A 25,004-nucleotide genomic window follows, 5' to 3' on the forward strand; every position below is an offset into this window, starting at 1 on the left:
AATGTGGGAGTTGATGTTCAATCCTCTTAAACACTCCACACTCACCCAATAGTTCTTGTGTTAATTCAAATCCATTTCCTTTGAGAGAAACTTTATATAAACCAAAGGAAACCAAAGTCAACACCAAAAACCCAAAATAACCTCTGTTGGGTAATCTCTAGGAAAATGTCTGGTGGACAAAAAATGAATTGTTTAACTTACGTGTCTCTCACCAACAGTGTTATCCAAACTCAACTGCTTTTACAGTAACCCAGCAGTCTGTCAGTTTATTGTCAACTTTAATGGACATTTATGTTTAAATATTCCGTAATTAATAAAAACCACTGAATTTCTGAACTTCATTCACCACAATGAGTTCGGAAAAGTAAAGAGGAAACCAATAATACTCATGTCAGTGACCTCTTGCCTGGCATAACCTGGGTGTGTTCACTACACCAGATTTATTGTGACAGTTACTGTGACGTCATGCAGTTATGCAAACGATTACCAAGTACTAATTACACAAACTACATTGGAGGTAACAACTGCCATGACAGAATGAGCACATTAGAGCAGAATAATAAGAGGTTGGTACTTTCAAAACATAATTAAATGTTCTATGAATGGCAGACCGCTCAAACTATGCACATATAAAACTATTAAGGGACTTTGGAGCAGGCACTAATCTCTTCTCAAGATAAGGCTATTATGTGTTAGCCCTCAAAAAGCAAAACAAAACAAAAAAAACATCAGGCCGACACTTAAATGCATTCAACTTGACCGGCCTTGGCTTCCTGCATCCATTTTTAAAATCCTTCTGCTGTTTTGACTGGCCAGGAAAACAGGCCTTCAAATTGGGTTAAGGGAGCTGTGTCTCCCTCAGGCTCCCTTTGCAGGAGCAAATGTGACAGCAAGGCGTGTTTAGGGATGGGTGGGGGGTGAGCTCAGCTCAAGGGGAGGTTGGCTGAGTTTTGCCCTAATATGGACACAGGCCGGGGGGCGGTGGGGTGCTTCTGGAAGGCAGGGCAAGAGGGGTGGGCTCTTGCGGCGAAAACCTGAACAGCACCACCACAATGGCAGCCTTACTTTCCTCTGTTGTGTCACCCATGCCCTTTATCCTTGCCTCTTGTGCCTCTTTCACATACCAGCAGCACAGGACTCAACTGTTATGGTTTACTAACTGCTCTCTAAACGCTCTGCACACAATGAAGATCTCTTTAGCAGTCAGGACTTACAGATCGGCACAGTGAAGTTTTAAGTGCTCCCGATGCCCTCCAAAATGCTCTCACTCCGAAACCATGCACCGAATACAGTATCACGCACACTTAAGTCGGTGACACTAAAGCCCAGTGCTGAGTCTCTTTCTCTGCAGCAATGCTCAGCTGCTGGCTCTGTGTGCCCTCCAGCTCAGCCAGCTGGGCCTACTGCCTTATTTTACACTTGCTCATTACAGACTCACCACTATCCCTCCACATCTGGCCTCTGGTGCACAGAGAGGGAGAGACGGTGATAAAGGCGACCGCGACAAAAACTCACAGTGGTCATATTTTTCTGCACGGGGAGAGCTGAGGATGAAGGGGTGAGGTGGGGTGTGAGTGAACATAGTAAACAACTCAAAGAGGCTTCTGTCAATGCTAAGAAAGAGAAAGTGGGATGGAGAAACTGCCAAGGCACATACGAATGATGAAAAGAACAATAGACGGAGGAAAAGAAATCAAGGCAAAAGGCAAGTAGGAAAGTTAGGGAGGGCATTTGGTATTTAAATAGGAGGAGGGGGCAGAGGGCTGTCTGGCTACTAGTGGCCATTGCTGCATAGAGTGGGACTCCAGGCGTAAAAATTCCTCCTACGTCTTTTCTCAATGCCACTTCTGTTCTGCCAAGCCCTGCATGTCAGCAGCACTGCAGATACAAAAGGCAACCATGTCTGTGTGAAACTGACTTGTGTGAAACTAGTGTTAGCCACAGTGTATGTGAGGGCATCAAACCATTCTCCACCACTACAGGCTCCTTTTCTGCTGGAAGGTGTGGCAAGCTAGCGGGGCTATGCCCAAGAGAATCAAAGTGATGTTATTTGTATGATAGTATTCTGTCAAGCAATACTATCACAACTGACTGAGGGTAAGAGCGAGAAGCGTTTATCCCATCAAACGGACAGTTTTTTGTTTGTGAATTATACTTTTATTTTAGGCTAATTCAGTAGAATTCACTTCTGAAACTTGTCATCCATCCATAGGAGTAATTCTTAGCATTCAACTAGAGTTGCCCTATATGTTGTCAGGTCTGTAACATATCCTGCATTTATTCTATTGAATCATAGTGTATGAGGCTTACACGTTACACTTTTCTAAAAACCTTGACAGTTTGGGAAATACATTCTGCACTTGTTGCTGACAGTAGGATGGAAAGATTAAGAACTCTTTGTGAAATGAAGCGTAACAAATGGTAAAAGACCTCAAATTTAACATAATAATAGCCACAAGGCAGTGACGTTCAATGTTTACCATTAGGGATGCGGCTTCCACATCAGGTTAAAGAAATGGTCTCGTTTGTCCCAATACAGTATCAAAATGTTCAGATTTATTACAGATCTCACGTTTGTTCTGTCTCCCTCTCTTGAACATATTGACTTCTGTCTATAGTCTATCTAAAGTCTTTTTTTGAAAAATCCTTTGTGTAGCATATTCAAGCTAAAATAAATGATCATTATCTAACTAGAAAGAGAACCACTTATGTTTGGTGTTCACAGCTAAGAGGGAGGGAGAGAGAGAGAGTCATTAATTTCTGTGAAAACAAGTTGTAAAATGCAGGTGGTAAGGCACAGGGGTTTTCTTATAAAAACAAACTATTTATAGCCTTGTACTGTTTCTACAGTGAAAGATCAGTGCAGGATCACATCACCAAGAATGACCAAGCAGACGATTCTTGACCTTTGTGGACGATGCAGGCCTTTGGTCTCTGTCATTGGACAAGTCTGTCAACCAAAGCCAAGTGCACTCACAGTTAGTCACGCAACATAATTAGGTCATACTTGTTTTTTTTTTCCCGTCTTAGACCACTTTCACTTTTGTTACCTTTGCTTTGTGTTTACAGGTTGTATCTTATATCTTGGTTCAGCAAACAAGCTGCTCTAGTCCCTCCACTGCTTTTTGAACATTAATACAACCTCTTTACCAAAGATCTTCTTAAGTTAAACATCCTAATATTTATACTCTCACGGACAGCCTGCTTGTCATGAATAACTAACAGCCATAAATCTCTGGATTCCTGCACCTGCTGAGATCAGTGAGCGGGCTGCTAGGTTGCAAGAAGCCAGTCAGACAAGGAAAACATCCCGTCTGCCAGCTGAGAAAATGCATAAATAGAAACAGGTGGAATGGCAGAGCGGGGTACAGCCAGCTCACTCAGTTCTCAGTTCAGTATACTGATGAATATTCCTGCATCTTGCTCTTTTTACAGTCCAACTGAATATACTTTATAACTTGCTGATCTGGCAGCAGCAGCATTGTGTGACTCACAGGTAACGTCTTTACACGAACCAGAGAGCACGACTCACGGACCATAAGGAACATGTTATGTGAAACATGAAATGATCAGAATAAATCAATCTTGAGTAACATTTAAATTTAGTGCCATGGCTTTAAATCAAGCTTCGTAAACATATTTCAAGGCTTTCTGATTGTTTCCAGTGGCCTAGAAAGAATCATGCCTGGGGCATTTGTGCATAAATAAAGTGCCACAGCAAAGAAGCCCTTTGTTGAAAGTAGTAGGTGTACAAAATCGATAAGACAAATGGCGTGCATTTTAAATGACCCTGGTGTGTCGCTGCTCAGGTTTCAATAACTACAGTTACTTATCAGGCATAAGTCAGCATAAAAAGCTCCCAAGGTCAAATGAGGCCAAAGCCAAAGTTGTAAAAAAAAAGGGGGAAAACAGAAAGACAAATATTTCTCATCACAACAGCAATCATAAAAAACACATAAAAACATTTCTGTGTATTAACACACATTGGCGATGTGGTTTTAAAGTGGGAGGATTTGAAACACCCTTGGTTACCCAGAAAAATCTGTTTCCTATCATGGCACAAACCTTTAAATATTCCTGTGGAGAATTGTTACATAAACAAACAAGAAACTAAGGCTGAACATTTCGAGGAATGATCTACTTTACATTACTTTTCTCACAGATATTATGATTGTGACTATTTGCGTCACTTCAGTTCAGTTTAATAGTAATTGTTATTATTTACTTGGATTAGTGACAATTATGTTTTCTCTCTTTAGTAATAGTTATAAATTTGAAATGTAATGGAGCACTACCAAATTACACAAAAAAATATCCACTACTGTATATTCTAATGCAAGGTTGAGAACTAAGATAATAAACTGTTTCCAGTGGGTGAATTAAAAACAACAATAAATGAAAATTTGGTAACCACGTTAGACACAAAATGAAGGCTAATTTATTGGGACAGATTACTCACCAAACATATTTTTGTTTTGTTTTATTAAAAACAAATTCTCTACTTTCATCTACATAAATGTGAGTATTTTCTTACGTTAATATCTTTGGTTTATGGACAAAACATCATTATTTTGAGGTTAAGGAAACCCTGATTTACATTTCTCACCTTTATATTTCACAAAAGTAATTGATTCAACCAGAAAATAATCAACAGTTTACCCGATAATGTAAATACTCATAAGCTGTAGCCCTATTATAGCGATAACATAACTGACAATAAAAAGCACACCCTCAGCACAACGCTAGTGATCAAGTGCACAGCAGACACACTTACACAGAGCTGTTGTCCCGCTGACAGGATGCGAGTATAAAAAGTGAAACGTGAGCGGGAAGTGTGCAGGGTCACAGGGCAGCGCAGTTCGACGCACACTTGTTCTCACAGGCTCACAGACAGATAAGAACGACAGGCAGACGACGCATAGTTTGGGGTAAAACAGGAACCTGGAGGACAGTTTAATCCACATGTTATTTGACTGTGACAGCCGCAGCTGGCTACGCACACACATAATGCCTTTCCTGAGCAGAATGAAAACAGGACGGGGTGACACAGCAGGGTCAAATAATATAAGAGAATAATAATTATTAATTATTGCTGATGAATACAATACAATGGTGGCTTAAATGTTAGAACACTGAGCTTTTAAGAGATTTGCCAGAATTGTGAGATGGAAAGATCTCCTCATGTAAGTGAGTACCGAACAACAGCTACAATGATAATGTTGATTTGAGGGTATTTTTCACAGCAGACATTTTGATGTGTCACTGTAAGAAAAGGACAGGTGCTGTTTAACAAAGGCTGTGTTCTATTCATATGTCCAAATAAGTAATGACAGTGCAGAAGTGAGCCAGCATGCACAATGTGAAGAGCCTGAAACTGAAGTAGCTGAATGGAATGTGTCAAAATGTCTTTGTGAATGAGACATTATAACTTATTACAAAGCCATTTGGTCCAACAATACAGCCGGCTTTGCTTGTGACATACGAGATCTCTATTTGAAATTGCAGGCATAGCACAATATCCTCGCCTTAACGGTCGGGCTAGGCAATAATTCACTAACAATATACATTGCAATATACATTTCATAAAGTGTAATGTAGCGAAGGTTCAACTTTCAATAAAATATTTATGTATTACAAAGCAATTTTTGATAGTTTTAACTAAAATGTGTGAAATGTTTCTGTTTTTAGCTAGCGTTAGTTGTTTTTTGTCCATTAAAATGTTTAAAATCGCAATGTACTATTTTCTTCAAATTTAATAATTATCAATTTCTTTTTCAGTGGAAATGGGAGGCAGATTTGTAGAGCTAAAACTCAAGTTTAAAGTACTTTCATCAGTCTGTTATTTACTTAAAATCAAAGCCGGTTATGACCAGCACCAAAGTGGGATTCTCCAATGTGCCACCAGAGAAAGTGGTAAGACCATTTCTATAAATACATGGTCAAATAATAGAAACATGCAGACGTTTCTGTGTTCATTTGGATGTACATAGTACAGTTTAGTTGCTATTACCAGATTAATCAACTCTGTCAATATAAGTAATATACAGAAAGATATTTTTCATTTTTCAGACTCAAGTCTTAGTCAGTGTAGTATTCTTGTAGTTATCACTATCACACTTTCACTGGAGATTTCTAACTATATTCACTGTCACACGCATACATACAAACACACTCACAAAATCTGTTGGCTGAGAAAATGAGGCACTACTGCCAGTGAGAAGTCTGCCGTGTTTTCTGTTCCAGCACAGATGGCAGCATTGGTTGAGTCAGCGTTGGCTGATGGTTCACTGGATGATTAGCTGTTGATAACGGGAGGAGAGCCGAGCACAAAGAGCCAGGAGCTGAGGAACTGGGAGACATCTTAGCCAGTTTGTTGTGTTTGAATGAAATAATGGCTTGAACACGTGTAATGAGAGTGTTCAGCTTCATTAAAGAAAAGGATACTTTTAAACACGAAAGGACAAATGAAGCCAGAAACATTTGCAGTATCTGCTTCAAATAATGTTTTTATACTGAGACAACATTGTATATGCAGCTTTTACTTTCTATTTATTTTCTCTTGTCGTAACAGTCATGTTCTCATTCCGTTGAATGAACACAGAAGGAAGAATGTTATGCCAAAATCTGACATGCATCAACAAATGTGAGATCAAATGTACATGAGACAGTCGCTCAACTGAGCTGGAACATGTGAAATAATGATTTAAGAAGGCGTCACAGTGCTTGTTCAGCACTGTTGCACTGAGCGGCACTAGAGGCAGATGCTCTTATACAGAGTCAAGAAGCAACTTGTGATTGATAGCTGAACTAAAAAAATAAAATATTTTTTAAATCACTGCTGCTAGCAGTCTCATTTTGAGAGTTTGAGAACAGCCAAACTGCAAATATCACATTACCTCTATCCGGTCTGTTGAGACTTTAAAGTAGCACATTTCAGTAGATAGTAGCCCCTTTGTAATATGACTATAATGGCTAAAGTCATCATGTTTCACACATCAGAAGGCCGTGTCACTGGCAGTTTGCTAACTGAGTTTAAATATGGATACTGCATTGCTTTGATCATTAGGCCAGTTTTGGTTATGATAGGGGTTGTAGGTCTTAAACTTTAAACCACAATATAAATATTAACACACAACATCTCCCACATGTTTACTACGGTTGATCTTCATGGATTCCTTACTTATTATATTTTCTCCAGACATTACAGCAGTGGCCTTGTTGTAAAAGTCTAGCAGAGCTAAATAAGTGCAAAAGAGCCTATGTGTTGCAACACAAAGGCTTTCCCCATGTGCTCGCCTCAGGCAACCTGTAATGCAGCAGCAGGTAAAAACCACAGTGAAATGCCACAGTTCGAGAGCGTTTGAGATGCCATATCCTGTTTTTCTGTTTTACACACAAACACTAAACGGTGTGAGAACAGCCAAACAAACTCACACTGCTCTCAGTTCTGCCAAGATTAATTTGTTAAGTCTGGCATGCATTCTGCTCTTTTTGGTGTTCTCCCATTAACTGTACCACAAAGCATCAGCACAACATCTGAACCCTTTCCACGGTTCACAAGACGCACACAAAACCCAACAAGAGCTGATTAGTCCTTTTAAATTAGCTGCACATAACTAAGAATTAAATCATCAGTTGAATCATTGTGATTGTTGCCAAACTGAGCTTGCTGGAACATCTCTAGGATATTAAAGAAAACATTGAGCAGTTGACACTGACTGAGATGTTTAATATATATTGGGAGGGTGATAGTGCTAAATATAGGGGTATTTTGGGTTAAGTCATACAGAAAAAGACTTGGATTAAAGGCATTGCACATGGTTGTGAACAAAATGCCACATCATTCGTGGTTCTTTTTATATGTTGCCGTTCATAGTCATGACCTAGTATCTTGCTTTTGGGGGCTATATAAAGCCCTGCGTGCACCAACTTGTTTCCACCATCTAAAAGTGAATACTGCAACACAGAGCTACGCTAGGCCATGCAAAAACACATGCAAAGCATTTTAACTTATTCCAAGAGAGATAAGTTTCACCCACAATAGCCATTGTTCACAGTATGTTGTAAGTCACTGAATTCAACCAGCATTCCAGAAATGCTGCAATTACAGCCTGGCATACTGACTGAAACAAAACACATACACACATGTATGCACATACTCAATCCCTCTCACACACACACACACACACGCCGTTGTTAGGGGATGCAGCTGTTGCTGTATGTCTTCTTCGACAAAAGAGCGCCATTTCAGTCCACTAAGAGCCACAATAAAACACATTCCTCTCACAGCTAACAGAAATTAGTATCTCAGCTGGCAGCATCAGATGTGCCACTCATTTTATGTCTCAAACTTCACTTTGGAAAATTGGCTGGTTAATTTTATTCTTGAAGTCTATTCATGGCTGATTTCAGAGACAATCAATACTTGCAATGTAATAACTGTTCGGTACCACCATTTACACCTCAACCCTTCCATGTCTTTAAGTTAGGGTTGGGCAATATGGCCAGAAAAGATTCCTATCACCATATAAACCTTCATATCATTTCATACTGATAGTTATCACTAAATCAAGATCATTTTGGACTGATTTTTGCACCTTAAATACTGAAACATGTGAGGTTAAACATCCAAAGCATTTATCTCAAAGTGGATCTGCACAATGTACAAAACAATCATGTTATAGGATCTGGATTCAGGATAAAAACAAACAATTGTTGACCTTGCAAGATAGAGTGGTGTATCGACAGTGGAATTGACACTGTGGTAAACTTGGTGAAGCGTTATCTAGTTGTATCACTGCCCAACCCTGCTTGAAGTGTCTGGCACTTAGAGTCTGGCATTTACAACAGCAGTCTGAGAGAAACATTTCACTGAGCTTGGAATATTGGGCTTTTGACTTCCACCAGTCCAACGGGTTGAGATGTTTGAAATTCTTCAAACCTATAGCAAGCAATTTTACAATAGCTTTCATTGGACAGTTGTGGAAGGTATGGATTATGTATAGATCCGCTATTCAGTTTTACCTAGTCAAATATCCACTATATAAAACTTGCTTCATCATGTGTTGTTCAAGGTATCTTAATCCCCCCCTGGGATTACGTTAGTATAACATTATACATATCACAAACCGGGATTATGGCTAGACTCATAAATGCAGTATAGCTGAATTAAATTGTTGATATGTGAAAGAATCATGGAAATCTGTAATATAACATTTTAAAAAGGCACACCATACAATCCATCCACCTGCTTGTCGATGATGTACATGTACTTCACTGTTGGACTTTGGACAGTTGTGAGCACACGGTGATTGAGGTTAAAAAAGATGTTATTAAAATGTCATAACAACTTCAAACTAACCAGCACCCTAAAGAATGTATCTCCAGTAATGTATTTTGTCCAAACGACTCAATATCAAACCAAAGCAGTGACTACATCACTGAGTGAGCTGACCATGAGGACATTCAAATAAAATGTGGCTGGAACTCTTTGCTTGTCTGCTACTTGTAAGCTAAGTTTGCTGGTTAGCCAGTCCGCCCGTTAGCCAGCACTGCTGCCAGGCAAACCATGGAAAAAGCTGGTTACATCAACACAAAACTCTAAACAACTTTGCTTTGGATGTCAGAGTCTTCACACTCACGAACAGCGCTTTAACTCCACCGCGGAACTCATTTGCAGCGCTTAAAGTCGGCTGTTGCTAGCTAGCACGTTAGCGCTTTCCTCCCCGGCATCTCTTCCCATGTGAACTCGTTTGACAGTCACTGCTTTCACTGACGGGGGAACACAATTTGGCACGACACGGGGAACTTCACGACCCCACGAAAGACGAATAAAAGTTCACCAACGCCAAAAACTCACCGGTGCGTTGCTCGTTGTCAGTAGTTTTCTAGGAAGTAAGCACCTGAGCGTTGACGTGAGCAGGACTTTCACCGACCCTCTGCGCGTCTGTCCCCAGCAGCAGCAGCAGCAGCAGCAGCATACACATTCACACACACATACACGGACAACAACACTCGCAGAGGTTCCCCCTCCCTGACTCTGCCAGCGGAGAAAATAAAGACTCGAGTTTCAGACCACGCCCACTCACATTTTAATTGGTCGGAATTAGGGACAATGCGAAAATAACCCAATAGAATTAGTTGAAGTTGCACTTGTAATGCGTCAGATTATGTAATTGTTCAGTAGTTTCTGATAATGATTCTCCTCAAAATTAAATTCAGGCTGGAAATGTGTGAATTTCCGATTAAGATCAGAGCACAACATAGTTATAAGAGAGTCGCAGTTTTCCTCAATGACTAAAAATACTCAATATTCAGTAACTACATTTAAAACATGAAAAATTAAGTTTCTGTATGGATTTCTGCGACTTACATTTAATACTGTACATCAGTTGGCCACGTGTAAAGCAGGTATACTATGATATTAAATCTTGTTAATAACTTACATTTTCAATATCTACTAATGTATTAACTTATCTATTTTAATTAACTTTTCTTTTTCTGTCATTTGATTGCAAAAGTGAATAGCTCTTTTTGACTGTGGGTCAGACCAACCAAGCAATCTAAACATGTGACATTGCAAAAAAACCCACAGTTTAATAATAATAACACTAATAATACTAATACTAATACTACGACTTCTACTACTACTGCTAATAATAATAATAACAACGATAATAATAATAATGCTTACAGCCATTTTACAGAGTTGGAAATCAAAGAATACTATGAAACCGAGGGCAGAAAGATAATTTAGCTTTTAAAAGTAATTCATTATCAGTTAATAAGATACTGTTTGACATTAGCTCATGCTCCCCTCACATAAATGCTATATGTAATGATTTAATAAACTACATAGTATTTTTTTTTAATCATTGTTGTTTTTATCAGTGTATTTTTAGTATCTTAATTCTCAGACAATTGTAGTCCTAATTTAATTCTAATCATAATTTGGAGTGTTGTGGCTTTGACCGATGCAGTTTTATGTTATGTGTGGTTGTGTGTGGTCCGATCTGAATGAACTCCTGTAACCTCTGTAATATCCTGTGAAGGATCAATAAAGTATACAAAGTATCTATCTATTTATTTATCTAATGCATAATGTAACTTTAATTTTAGTTCAATTTTAATATACTTAGTAAGTTTTGAGTTTGAATGTGTCATTCCTCCAAAAACCTCTCTCATGGCCACACCACAGGGTCACAATTCAAACTGGAATCTACATCATAACAAAGTTCCTGCTTGTAACGGCTGGTCTGTGCCTGCAGTAAGATTGATGGATGAAGTCAAAGGCGAGTTTGAATGAGGTCCTGCATACTTGGCCTTTGGGGCTGCGATGCAAAGGAACACACAAACACACATATACTGTAGCTCACTATGCAAGGCTACACTGACATTACCAGGCACATTCTACAATTATGATTCAAAAAGCTGCATTGACTCTGATATGATCATTCTCACCCATGTCACATGACTCTGTGATGTATTTTTATCCAGTCCCGGGCTGCATACTGAATCCCAACTGACAATCAAGATTTCTGTGTTTAATCAGCCCGGAAAAAAAAACTCAGATATGAGTCACTTGGTAATGGGTATGCAGTCCCAGTCCCCTGTGTTTTGCCATAATGAACCCCAGGCTTTGTGAGTGCGGGAAAAGTAAGATGCTCATTGCAATAAGCAGTGTCATCCATGGCATGCATAGGGTTAAGACACCTCCACAGGACTGTGAGGGCTATTTAGGTCGGATGATGAGAGGTCAGAGTACAACCATGTGTTCCACAACAACTGTCTTTTGTGGAATCAAGTCTCTTTTATAGTAACTCACTCACACCAAACACACAATGATATACACATAAAGATGCGTGTTATTCGGTCCTGCCCTCCTAGTACATGTAACACTGTCTTGTACCTACAAGGGATACTTGAGTAAAAGTACAAGTACTGTATCTTACCAGGAAATGACTTTGTTAGAAGTTAGAAGACTGAAGTTTTTTTTTATAATATTACTAAAGTAAAAGTCTTGAAGTATATGACATTTACTGTGCTTAAGTACTCAAGTTTTAGAAGTGAATGTAAGAGTATTAAAAAAAGTGAGAAGTTAGGATCGAGCCATGGTGGATCAGTGGTAGGGCCAGTTGTCTTTCAACTGGAAGGTCGTGGGTTCAATTCAATTTGAAGCATAACTGTAACTGCAAAACTGTAGTGTAAAGCAGCTCATCAAGACTAGAAAAGCTCTATATACTGTTAATACAGACCATAATACCAACTCTTCTTCTTCTGATTTGATTTGGTAGTAACGAGTCACAAAGAGAGTTTGAGGAAATATAGTGGAGTGAAAGTAAAAGTTGCTAGAAATATAAATAAATTAAAGTACAGATACATGAATTATGTACATTACAACACTGATATCATGCAATTATTCTCTTATGTGTTGTATCGATTGAATTATGTCACCATCAGTTGCCAGGGTAACATTGTGAATGACAGACAGCTTTATGGAAATACACTATTACAGACAGAGGTATTTTAACAGTAAGAGCAAAGTTGAGTGACATAACTTAATTTCACTCTCTGAGCAGCAGATCAACTGACTAGACTGAAATCATAAGAAATCTAATGTATCATGAAGCTTAAGTTGTTGGTCCCACTGTTCATTTTTAATCATTTAAAACACAAGTGATTGAGGGAGGAATAATGCAGAACTGAGCTTATGTAAACTTGTCAAAAAGTGACATCTAGTGGTGACTCCTGGTAGATGTTGCACTGAATGGCCCATTTTTTGTACACGATTAGTTGAAATAATAATAACTCCAAAACAGTGGTTTATTAAGTGGCTCCAACCGTGGTCCATGTATGACTGACCACTTTCTGGTGCTTACAGAGAGACACAGTACAGGTCTGAAGCAAAAGTAAAAGTCAAAGATTTTTTATATTTTATGATATAATTATACAATTGTGTTGTTGTTCCTCAATCACCTCAAGTGAATGCTTTAATACAAATGTTCCCACAAATGTTTTGGACCCTCAAACATCTCATGATCTTACACAATGTACTGATTTATTTATTCATTATTGCTATAACTCTTGTTCATTCACATGCTTCTGCAATGAATGACCAGTCTAAGAGGAACATGATGGCCAATCCTACTAAATAAATCTAAGAAAAGATTTAACAAAATAATAATAATCACTTTTATCAACTTAAAATACCACAGTAAACTACAAACAACCTGTGGGTAAAGTACAAAGAAAAACAACACTCACTTCCCTAATAATATCATTAATAATCATCAGTATTAGGTTTACTTCAGTTATGACACCTCTTCAGTGCAAGTCAAAAACTTGCATATTTAGACAAACAAATACAATTGTTTTGCAAATAAAAACCCATTTTTCTCTCCATAGCAGAACTAAACAAAGCCTGAGCCTCTTGGTGGCAGTAGTTCACCACACTGCTGACTCAGCTGATTCTAAGTGTATCTGTGCAGGTCTGGACTGAATTGAATAAAATGCTCATCATCTGTGTTTTAACACACGATACACAACAGCTAATCCAGTTTTGCAGAGATGTATGATCTATAGTTTGAGCATTAGAAAAATAACTTGTTTTGGTGCTCGTCAATGCTCTTAACGGCTTCTCTTAAATGCTTTCTCATCCACGTCCCACGGTGCCTGCTCAATTATTTATACTTTATGCTTGAAGATTTATGAACATAATGCGACTGCAGCAGGGGTTTGCAGTCACCTAATAGGATTTTAAGTTAGTCGTGTCCCTGAGCAAGGACGACAAAATCTTATTTACTGTCTGCACTAAACGACTCCCAAGAGGGGGATCAGAAATTAGCTTAATATAGTGATGTAATGCAGCTGTTGTTCCCAGGAGGAGGCAAAGAGGTGGCATAAAATAATACATACATCAGTTTCGGCATCTGAACCACAGGGGTGGAAGCGATTGAAAAAAACAACCTTTCTGTTTGCCCTGAGCACTGTGGAAAGCAGAACGATAGTTTATGCCATTTTCATCTTTCAAAGTCCACAAGCAGAGGCATTTCCCTTAAATGGACTATATTCCCTTCAATTCAGATTTATTTTTATATTCACATTCATAAATCCTCCAGACATGCAGTTTTAGGATTAATTATTGTAAAACCCTAAAAGGATAAATGTAAAATGTATCTTTACAATTAAACTAGAGTTGAGACTTTCCAATATTTAAAGCTGCCGTGTGAAACGTTTAAGTGAAAACAAATGTCCGTTACATTTAAGCCATTGTCAGACAGGTTCACACAATGGCAGTGGATTGTTTTCATGTCTGTGGAGACACAGAGGGACAACCGAACAGCTACACTAGCAAAGTGAGACAGTGGGGAACTTTAGGTTAAGGCATTAACCCCAGTTCTCTGAAACAACTGAGGCAGTGCAATAATGAAAGCAATGGGAAAAGAGTTGGAATATGGACCGAGTGTCGTTCTTTCAGAATCCTCTGCAAGTCTTTCTTTATTATTATATTTATTATTGTTGTATTATATGTTAATGCATATGGCATAAAGTGCATAAAGTGTATCCATTGAAACCCATTATAAACTCTATTTTTAATCACCCTGTCCCAGAAAGATGCAAAATCATGCATTCCATGTTATTATGCGTTCATTCTGATGTCATGGTCTCCAGCTGGAAGAAACTGATGATAGAAAAGGGTCTGGAAGAAAGAGGGTTACTACAAAAGCAGAGGATAAACATGTCATTGTCACCAGTAAGTGAGATCGACAAAAATACAACAGCGACAAGGTCAAAACACACATCTCTGACAACTGTAAAAAGATGTTTGAGAAAGGCTAGACTGAAGGGTTGTGTGTCTGCAGAAACAAAACAAAACATTACTTTTCCCACAAAACAAGATGAAGAGACGCAAAAATTAGACCTATGATGACTGGAAACAAGTTATATTTGGTTTGAATCTTTGTCTGCAGAGAAACTGGTGAACGTCACCCACAGTAAAGCATGGAGGTGGTAGTGCCATGGTATGGAGATGTTGTACAGGTGATAAAGTAGGAGATATGTTTGAAATAATGTGTGTTTTGCAGCAAGATAATGACCCATTCTCCCAAGCTATGTCAGGGTTACAAAAAAGATGAGGATGGTGTTCTTCAGTCCCTCAGTATATAGTCATCCATTAGGTTTTTATAGTATTATTCTTTGTGTAGTGTCATTTCAAAATGATGAGTAGTCTCCTCAGGGTGTAGTGAACTACTTTGTTGGACACAGTTAGGTGTTTTTTCCAATTTCTCTTTCAGTGTATCCTCCTTTCCTCAATGTCAGAGACATGGACACAGTTGAGATTTATTGGGATTTTTGTATGTAAACTCTCAAAAGCCATGTGTATAATGCAAACTGTGATTTTTTATTTGTTGATGTTGCGACTCTTGCAAATCCTCTCAACCCTAAAACTAAGCCCTTCTTTTCTTTTGTGAACAATTATTCAGCCTTACTCTGGTAACATCAATATACCTAGAGGTAAATTGAGGAAAATGGTGCATATCAATGAAAGCAAAGTCTGATCATGCAGTAAATACACAAAATCCAGAGAACTCATACTGGTTTTTGGAAAAGAAAGGCATTTTTGAACAGAAACTTGAAGTTTGTGTCCTGTAGTATGCATGTATATGTATATGTATATATATATATATATATATATATATATATATATATATATATATATATATATATATATACTTATGAATGTGATATATGTTAATATAATTTTTTTCTCTCTTTCTGTTTCTCCCTCTCTCAGGGTCCCCACAGCGGATGATCTGCATACTTGCCCTCCCTTTTATCTGGGCTTGAGACCGACACTAGGATGTGTCTCCCCCATAGCTGGGGTCAATATAGAGTGTCCAATTAACAATGAGAACACTGAGCAATGGGGACTGGGTACCTTGCTCAGGGGTAACCCATTCTTGATTTGAACTGGCAACCCTCACGTTACAAGCCCAATTCTCTTCTGCCCATCCATGGCCTGCCCATAAATGAATAGATATTATACATATAGAAGTATATAATGTTTATTAGCAGTTTTAGTGATAGTACATTTTGTGAACACAAGGTGCTGAGAGGGTAGTCCTTTTTTAAATCTGATCATAATATTGATGTTTAAAGATAATTTTCCCTCATTTTTACTCATTTGCACTTTCCACATACTGAAAAACACGTTTTGCTTGAAAACAGAGGGAAAAATGTTAAATGATATGTCAACATTAACATTTTTGTGGTCCACGTCCAAACGCTGCCAGGAGAGCTGTGAATATACATGGATTCTAAATGTCACCACTGCTGCATGATGAAAAGGGCTCTGTGTTGCCCAGTGGACCAGGTGCACTGAAGTGTCACCGCCACTTCCTCGCAAACTCTCAACACCGCCAAGTGTCCAAATGTCAGCCCTTTGTTTGCTCCGGTTGTAGAAACAACCGGTTTCCTTTTCTTCCATTTTTCTCGATCTGGTCTGGTGACACTCGACTAAACTGTTCCATCTTGTTTTCATGTTCAAGTGTTCCATGTCACACCAAAGGGAGGGACGGATCCACAGAGAAGGTGAGACTCCGGCCGTGCCAGACACTCGTGAAGTTAGTGCAGCAAGTCTCAGACTTTAAAACCTCCAAACAGTGCAGGCCTAAGCCTTTACGGGGCCTTATGCACAGTTTTATTTGGGCCCCCCTCCCACCGCTTGTGCTTGAGTGTTATTGATACAAATGTAACAGTATAAATTGCATTAATTATAGTTGTGATATTTAATCCAAACCAGTATCACACTTGTTTTAACCCTTTAACACCGAGTATATTGCAGACGAAACGTTTGTGCAAGTGCACTTCACATTACCGTAATTATGCGACAGTATGTGCTATTGGAAAAATTCCAAAGAAGTTGAAATGTCAAAGCAAACATGTGGTTATTGCGGTAATTTCACTTGCGCTGTTGCAGGAAGCCGGTCAATCAGAGTCTTTGTCACCAGGGAGGAGAGAGAGATGGAAAAACACCTGTACAAATTTTTTGTCAAATTTTGTGCCCTGTTTCTGGACATTGAGACAAAAACTCAAACAAATGTTATTTTAGATATGTGTTATACTGTTCATATCTCAAAATTGCTTATTTTTCTAGATTTGTATATATCTCTATATTTTGTGGGGTTTATAATGCATGCTTTCCATTTATTATTGACTTTTTCTTTGACTATATCTGCTGCTCTAACACTGCAAATTCCCCCATTATGGGACTAATAAAGGATCAACTTAACTTAAATTCTCTTCCTATTTAAAGGGTGTTGAAATGAAATGCTGTTTGAATGTCATCTGCCCTAAAAGGAGGCAGCGTTGAAGTGTTCCCCTGTTCTCCAACACCCATGTGCCTCACACAGTTGTGTTGTCACGCTAATTGGCTTCTGTTCTGCAAGCGTGTTACACACAAACAAGCACACACACACACATACACCTTGACAGTAAACAGCCTTTCTCAGATCTGCCAGGCTCTCTCGGCTTTAAAGCACTTGTTGGATGTTTCTGCACATTTTGATCTGATTAACTTGGTCATAACCCCTTTGCCTCTTCTTTGTCTCCTTGTCTCCTCCGTGCGGCCTGTTTTCTCTGCAGCTCACTGGATCATAATCAAAGCTCCTGCCTCCAGAGCTTTGTTGCACTGGTAATTGTTTGATGTAGCTTGCCATTGAGCAAACATGTGCATCTTTTTTTCCTCTCTATTCTCCACCCTTTTCCACACTGAACTGACTGCCTGTGAAAAATAAATTTTCAGCGCGCAGTTTATCACAAAGAATCCGAGGGTTGGTTGTGGTAACATCTTCCTTTGTATACCGATCAATAACCAGAAGAGCACAGTGCGTTTATTGGTGCAGAAACATGTCAGAGAAGAGAATGGCAGCAGCAGCAGCAGCAGCAGCAGCAGCAGCAGCAGCAGCAGCAGCAGCAGCAGCAGCAGCAGCAGCAGCCTTGGGGGACCTGACCGATTAGTACAGACAGAAAAGAGGAAAATAAAAGAACCAAAAATCATTAATGGAAAAAAGAAAAGGCAGCATAAGCACTAAAACCCACAGCATTTTCAAGCTGTTGTGCGTCCACACCCTAGGCTTTATCATCAGATTACTGTGAGACATTAATAGGGAGGATGGGAACTCGGGCATTGTTGACATATGAGCATTTATACTGCATGCAGTGAAATTGAAAAGGAGTGTGTGTGTGTGTTTGCCCTGGAGCCATGCAGTCACTGTGCTTGGATATTCAAGTCTAGCCTCATTGTACCTGCAGTGAAGCCCAGCTTTTGTTGTGGGTAGAACAAAAAAATAAATAAATCATATAATCCTGTGATGGTTAATGATTTTGACATTAAGCTTATAAGATGTAGCACTGAATGCAAGAAATAAATCCAGCTTGGGCAGCTCTAATTCTAAAATACTCATGGTTGCTTTTACCTGGAGGGGCACTGTGGCCTACTTTTCTTCCATCACCTTCCATTTCTCACTTCAGACTGCATGGCACATCAATTAGGTCAGCATCAGTGCATTTAAAGAAGCAACGACATGAAACAAAGCAAACACAGATCACATCAGAATCTTTTGAGATTGAAGGTATTTGAATGGGCCCTTGCACACACACAGTGATTGATGCGTCTGTCCATTATGTTTTCACTTCCACACACACACACACACACACACCTGACAAGTGAATGACGTGTAATTTCCTGCATGGAGTGCATGCACAGCTTCAGGGCAGACATGATAATTCTTTTATACCACATACTACATTAAGTGTAGATCAGACTATGAAAGTCTCAGTAAAGATCATTGTTATAAAATGTTAATTTCCTATCACCAGCGCTGTAACTACATCTGAATATTGGCAGAGCAGTGGTCAGCAACTGGCGTGCCACCATCAGTTTCTAAAAATGACAAGTTCATCCAGAAATCAGAGCCTTTATTCTAAAGAAGTAGGAACTGAAAGAAAGAGATTCTGTTCTGCAATCACTTCTGTATTTAAGAAGTGATGCATACATAATACATGCCTCATGTACATTCCTCTCAATTTGGCAGGCTATTTAAGCTGCAAAATTTCCCCCATCTCTCCCTCTGCTCATCAGTGCTACTGCTGCCCTGTGCCAGTGTTGCTGCTCATGCATTAAGCCTCACCACCCCAGCATCCACCTGCAGGCTCTACAGGGTTTAAAATGTTTGCTCATCACACCCCGATATGTCAATGTAACATATCTGTGGGGAGTGATTAAGTCGGATATAACCATTTGTATTCTGATGCATTAAACAGTCTAACATTCAAACGAGTTAGGCCCAAAGAAGAAGCAGTCATTCTCAAAATTAAAATGATGCACAATGATGAGAAAATATAGTTTGTTAAGAGCACTTTCATTTTTACATTTTATTCTCATCATCTCTCACACATTTGCGTCTTAAAAGAGTCTTTGTAAGAAGTTGGTGATTGAAGACAACGTCCACATTTTCATCAGGCCACTATTGTTTGCTTAAGGCAGCTCACAGATGTGGGTTTTTGTCTCCAACTGAAGACATTTTAAGACAATCGCAAAAAAGGTGGAGAAGGTGAAGACACTGTAGAGTAAACATCAAGATGAATTTGCCTCAATGGAAGTGACTTTAATTACAGTAGATCTTTGGAGTGGAGACAGACAGGCAGATAGACAGACAGACAGGCTTTTTGTTGTTGTGATTACAGGTTTGGACCCTCATAAATATTTTCCTTTATTTGATCTATTTTCAGATAAAAAGGAAACAGGGGGAGGGACAGTCAACAAAGAGCCTGCTGATTTTCACAAGTCCAAAAAAAGAGTTAAACAATGTTTAGCATTTCACTTGTTGATTTTTGTTGCTCCCTTCATTTTTTTTTATATATTCAATTGCACTTAAAATGAATTTAAATGGAAACAGTGGCCTCACATTTTTAAAGGTTTAGCCATTTTGTTGCTAATGTACAGCTAAAAAGATTTTTTTTATATAGACTACATTTTTCAACAACCCCCTTAAGTAATTGATTTACCTGAACAAAATAGATAGATAGAGTAATATGATATATTCTGGGATAGATTGTGAGCCAGTGTGGGCACAGATTATAATAATACGGCCCTATTAGATATGTCACATAACTTAACCTTCGTTATTAGACTGAGGGCCCATCATGTTGCCTAAGGAAGGATAGTAATGCAGAGACCTGGGCTTCAGGGCAGCCTGAGCGGCCTGGGCTCCGTACAGTAATCCATACATGCATATTGATATTATATTAGCCCATGGTTTTCCACAAGCTTCCTTCTACTTGGAGGGAAATCAGAAATACTGTTCTGGTGTATACATACCAGGGTATGTGAGCAGTGTGGAGTTAATGAATTTGAAACAAAAAAAAAATGATTAGATCCACCTTATCTCTCATTCAGTCTTAATCTAATGTCACTATACCAGTGTGTGTGTATATTTCTATATGTATATGTGTGTATGTGAGGAAGAGGAGGATGGTGAGACAGTAAATGATTTTATTGAGAGTAAATCTGCCTAGTGTGAAAAGTCTGGAGCTGACTTTGCGCGACCTATTTACACCCCTGTATTTTAACGTTGGTGATAATAGTGATACTCAATATTTTATCAGGTGGTACCTGGTATAACAAGTTTGAGAACCCCTGATATAAATAGTAAGGATAGAAGGGCGTATAATTATTTAAATTCTCATTTTATAATTTGGGTCAACGCGCCGAGTAATCAGCTGATTACCTGACGTGTATCAGGTGCGCCTCACTTCATCACCTCAGAGAAGAGCATGTTCTTCTCGCGCCTTCACGTCGACCAGCAGCTGCAGAAACAAGAAGAAACCCCGCACACACAAAACTGTGGACATTTCAAACAACATTTCAGACACTTAACAATTCTGGAGGAGGAGGGTTTAAGGTTTTAAGGTTTTTAAAACAAACGCTCGACACAGCAGCGAGTGTGACGTCAGACGCCAAACAGGTTGTCACGTTTAACAAAGTAGTTGTCGCGTGCGCAGCAGGGAATTTAATTCATTTAATACATTTAATAAACTCATGGATTGAAATTATGGCAGAAGATCAGAGGCGACATATAGACCTGGTCCAGATTCAACACTCATGCACAGAAGGTGAGTCATTGTTTGTTATTTTTCCAGATATTCTTTAGTTTATGTGTTCAGAAGCAAAGTCTGTGAAGCCGTTGATTTATAATTAAGTCTTTACGTCACACAAACTTGTTTTCGTTCTTGTTTTTCATTAATTAGGACTTCTGCTTCCCACTCCGGGACCAGGTCGTGCTCCACAAACACCTGAGACTCTCTGAGAACATGTGAGTGACACATGTTTGTTTGTTTGTTTGTTTCTTTGCAAGTACAAGATGAATCATGAATCTAATCTTCTTTGCTCATTTAAACTTTGCACATTCTGTGAAATTAATAAATTCAAAGCCTCATTAGCTTAAACACAGAACCTAAACATGCTTGCTAAAATTATTTATTAAATGTATTCATATTTGAATTTGAAATTAACTTTTTCCGGTGACCTTTTCAACTTCAACTTTAAAAAAAAAAAAATAAATAAATGATGTACGGTGTATTTCCTCAAATTCTCAAATTGTTTATACGTACTAGGATTAAAAGCATAATTTTATAATTTTTTGCCTAATTAAAATATTATAATGTGAACAGTTGAGACTGGACCCTTCATTTTCTCTTTCTCCTCCACAGGTTGATCTTCATGAAGATCTCCAAACAGTAAGAGTAATTGTTTTTATTCTGGGTGGTCGCCGTGCCCCCTCTTCGCTTGGCCGCTGTGCCAGTATCGCTGTACCTGTGTGTTAATCATGGCTGCCGTGACATTTTCATGACTTGTCCTCCAACATGCCGATCTGTACGTTAGGTCTGGCCACTCATTACTCCATCCATCTGTCTTTCTTTATCCATCTGTCTCTTTTCTGTTGAATTAGCTGTTGAGGATTATTCATGGAGCTGCAGCCACATACTGTCAGAGCTCATTTGAAGTCAAGCAGCAGGGCAAGACATGCTTTCTGTGCTCAAGGGGAAAGAGTAGAGCATATAGCAGTTCTCTGCTTATTCGGTGGTTGAAATTCTGTCACCGATGTAGTTTTTTGGGCCTAGTTTTCTTGTGGTAAACAGCTCAAGAGGTTTTAAACTTTAAACCCACAATGTTGGTGTGAGGAATAATAAACTTAACTGTGACATTTCCATCAAAATATAAATAAGATAACTGACTAGTGTGATCATTTTTAAAGTCAGTCTGCTCCAATAATAAGCCTGGCTAAAGCAATAAACAGTAAAAACAGTTTATAAAACAAAAACTCTATCCCGATACTAGATTTCCGTGATCATCAATTTGTCAGCATTTCATTTTCACTTCACTGCCACGTCTTCGTCCAGCATTTTTGAATTTCCTCATGGATCACCGCTTCATCTCCCGATGGGTATAAATCAATTGTAAGTACCATTTTCCTCTCTGTGTTGTGGTTGTACTTGGCTGCTGTGTCATAACTACACTTCTATTTCAGCTCCTCCAAGCAAGATCACCACCCACTTCATTTTATTCTGCACATCAACATTTTTCCTCCTGGATTTTCCGTCAATCGAAATGTTCGTTCATCCCGTCTTGCGTTCGGTCTAAAAAGTACCAATTATCTTGACGTAGGTGAGGTGTGTCATTTGTGACAACCCTCACATACGTCAAGATATGTGGCTAAAAATGGAATAGAAAAATATAGAAAATGGAGCAGTTGAGTTGATGACAAAAAATAACAGTACTTTATGATGGTGACTGCTTTATCCACAAAACTAAAACCTTCAGGGAAGTGCTGTTCATGAGTTTAAATGTGTACTAAAAGGGATTCTTGTTGGTGTTTAGAGATTATTTCAGTGACCTAGAGGACCAGAGTCAATCGGATCTTAGTTCAGGGTGGAGAGTTTGTTGGTAGAGCTTGTTCACTTAATATTTACAGAACACTTTATGAACCGAATTGTGTCAAAAGTTTAAAAACTAGCTCAGTCTGCATATTGAAGGTGCCTTGTCCTGGTTTCTAACATGGCTGCCTGTCTCTCCAATTCTGTCCTTTTTTTCTATTTGCCGCAAAATACGACATATTTCATAATATTTTTCCTGTCATCCTACACATCGTCCATTTTATCAGTCATTTTACTTCAAAAATAATCAAACAAAACACACAAATTGTACACAGGAAGTGGCTTTTCAGCTTGTGGTTTTGCAATATCTGCTTGTCCATAAAACTGCCTGTTCAACATAGTTGTGCATCTGCCCAATATTGTGTTTTAGTTGCATGTCAAAATATGCCGTTTTGCCCGGCCTCGGTGCGCTGCTTCTCTGCATCATTCTAATGAGTCTACAATGAAAGTGCTCTGATTTGGCTGCCCCGCCACAGGGGCTAAGGTTTTTCAAATAACATGGCCACTGCGTTTATGACTGCTCTCTTGGCCGCTGTGCTCTTATTTATTTCCCTTTCATCAGCCTCTTGTGTTTGTACCAACACTTGGTGTGTGTGTGTGTGTGTGTGTGTGTGTGTGTGTGTGTGTGTGTGTGTGTGTGTGTGTGTGACTTTGACAGACTACTCAAAAATCTGACTGACTTTGAAATTTATTGGACCAAGTCAAATTGGCTTTATTGGAAACCAATATTGCCAAAGAAGCAATTAAAATTAAACCTACCAGATTAGCAAAACAGAATAGAAAAATATTCAAGTTTGAAAACAAATATTCAATAGCCTTCAAAGCAAACAGGGCCAAGTGGTTAGCTGATATATAGGAATGAGATCCAATCTTTGCAGTCAGCTCTGTATTACAAGCTGCCAAAGATGTGACAAAAGTTTGTTCTGAGCTTCCCCATTATCCGACATTCTTCGTTAGAATAAAACAGCACTATTCGGTCACAGATTTAGTATTCTCCTTTCAAGGCTGCTATGGTAAGACTCAACATCATACATGGAACAGGTGAGTTACTGTAGATCTGATACATTGCAGAATAAATTCAAATGAACTGATTTCACGTTTGTTTAAATGAATGGTGAAAACTGAAATGGTGAAGGAGAACCGAAGGCTGCGCCACCATGGACCCTGACGGAGGAAGGCTGTGAACCTGAGACGTTGCATCTTGAATTGCTGTGACGAAGGCTGCCCAGCTTTTTTTGCCACAGTATGTTTTCATGAGTCTTTAGAAATAATCTGCCTCCTTAATCTGTTTGCTTTATTCTTAACTGTTCTTTGCTTTCAGATGTTCAGTCTTGAGGACATGACCTGAGCTCATCCAGCCCTGCATGCTGCCTTGACCTCCAGACCTCACCTCTGACTGCTCTCTTCACACCACAAGGCCTGTTTTACCACCCTGCTCTTGATATTTTGAATGAATTGGCCCACCCTAAGCCAAAGACTTGCCCATTGCATCCTACCGCTGTGAAATCACAGCACACCACTCTGTAGAAGTAAACCCACCTTTCAGTCTGTGTTAGCTTCTCCCAAGGTTTCTCTCACTGCTTCCAATTCCTCTGGTCCTCTTTTCTCTTTAAGCAGCTTTTCAACATTCACCACTGCTGTTGTATCTTCTGCAAAAGGGTTTCTAAATCCTCCATGTTTGAAGATGTGATGGTGCTTCTTTGACAAAACATAGTGTGAAATGCTCGATCCTAATTTGCCCGAATAATTGACATAGCTGAACGTGCTTTTATTATATCTGAGGGTCTGTAACTGGACTCTTTAGTCCTTTTAAACAGTTTAAAGATTGTGCATCACATGCACCACTTACTCAATTAGGAAATACGTCAGGGGGTTCATAGTCTGCTCTCCCTAACACTACAGAGAACTAGGTCACCTGAGTCGACTCATCAGCTGGTAAGGATTTTCTCCTTCCCCTACTTCTCTGTGTGTGAGGAAATCCGACCATGGACCCTTAATGACTCATAGGG

General features: G+C 39.0%; 1 protein-coding gene across 3 annotated transcripts in view; it reads right to left on the reverse strand.

The window, feature by feature from the left end:
- Positions 1-10,037, reverse strand: part of fam49a (family with sequence similarity 49 member A) — a 31,279-nt gene extending 21,242 nt beyond the window's left edge. For 2 of the 3 annotated variants that reach the window (XM_058612911.1, XM_058612910.1), the window contains exon 1: positions 9,860-10,037. The gene's annotated coding sequence lies outside the window, so the exon portion shown is untranslated. The remainder of the gene's footprint in view (positions 1-9,859) is intronic. The other variant, XM_058612912.1, reaches the window with a different exon arrangement.
- Between the last annotated feature and the right edge of the window lie 14,967 nt (positions 10,038-25,004).

The sequence above is a fragment of the Solea solea genome, chromosome 17 (genome assembly GCF_958295425.1).
Source record: "Solea solea chromosome 17, fSolSol10.1, whole genome shotgun sequence".
In the NCBI taxonomy this organism is placed as follows: domain Eukaryota; kingdom Metazoa; phylum Chordata; class Actinopteri; order Pleuronectiformes; family Soleidae; genus Solea; species Solea solea.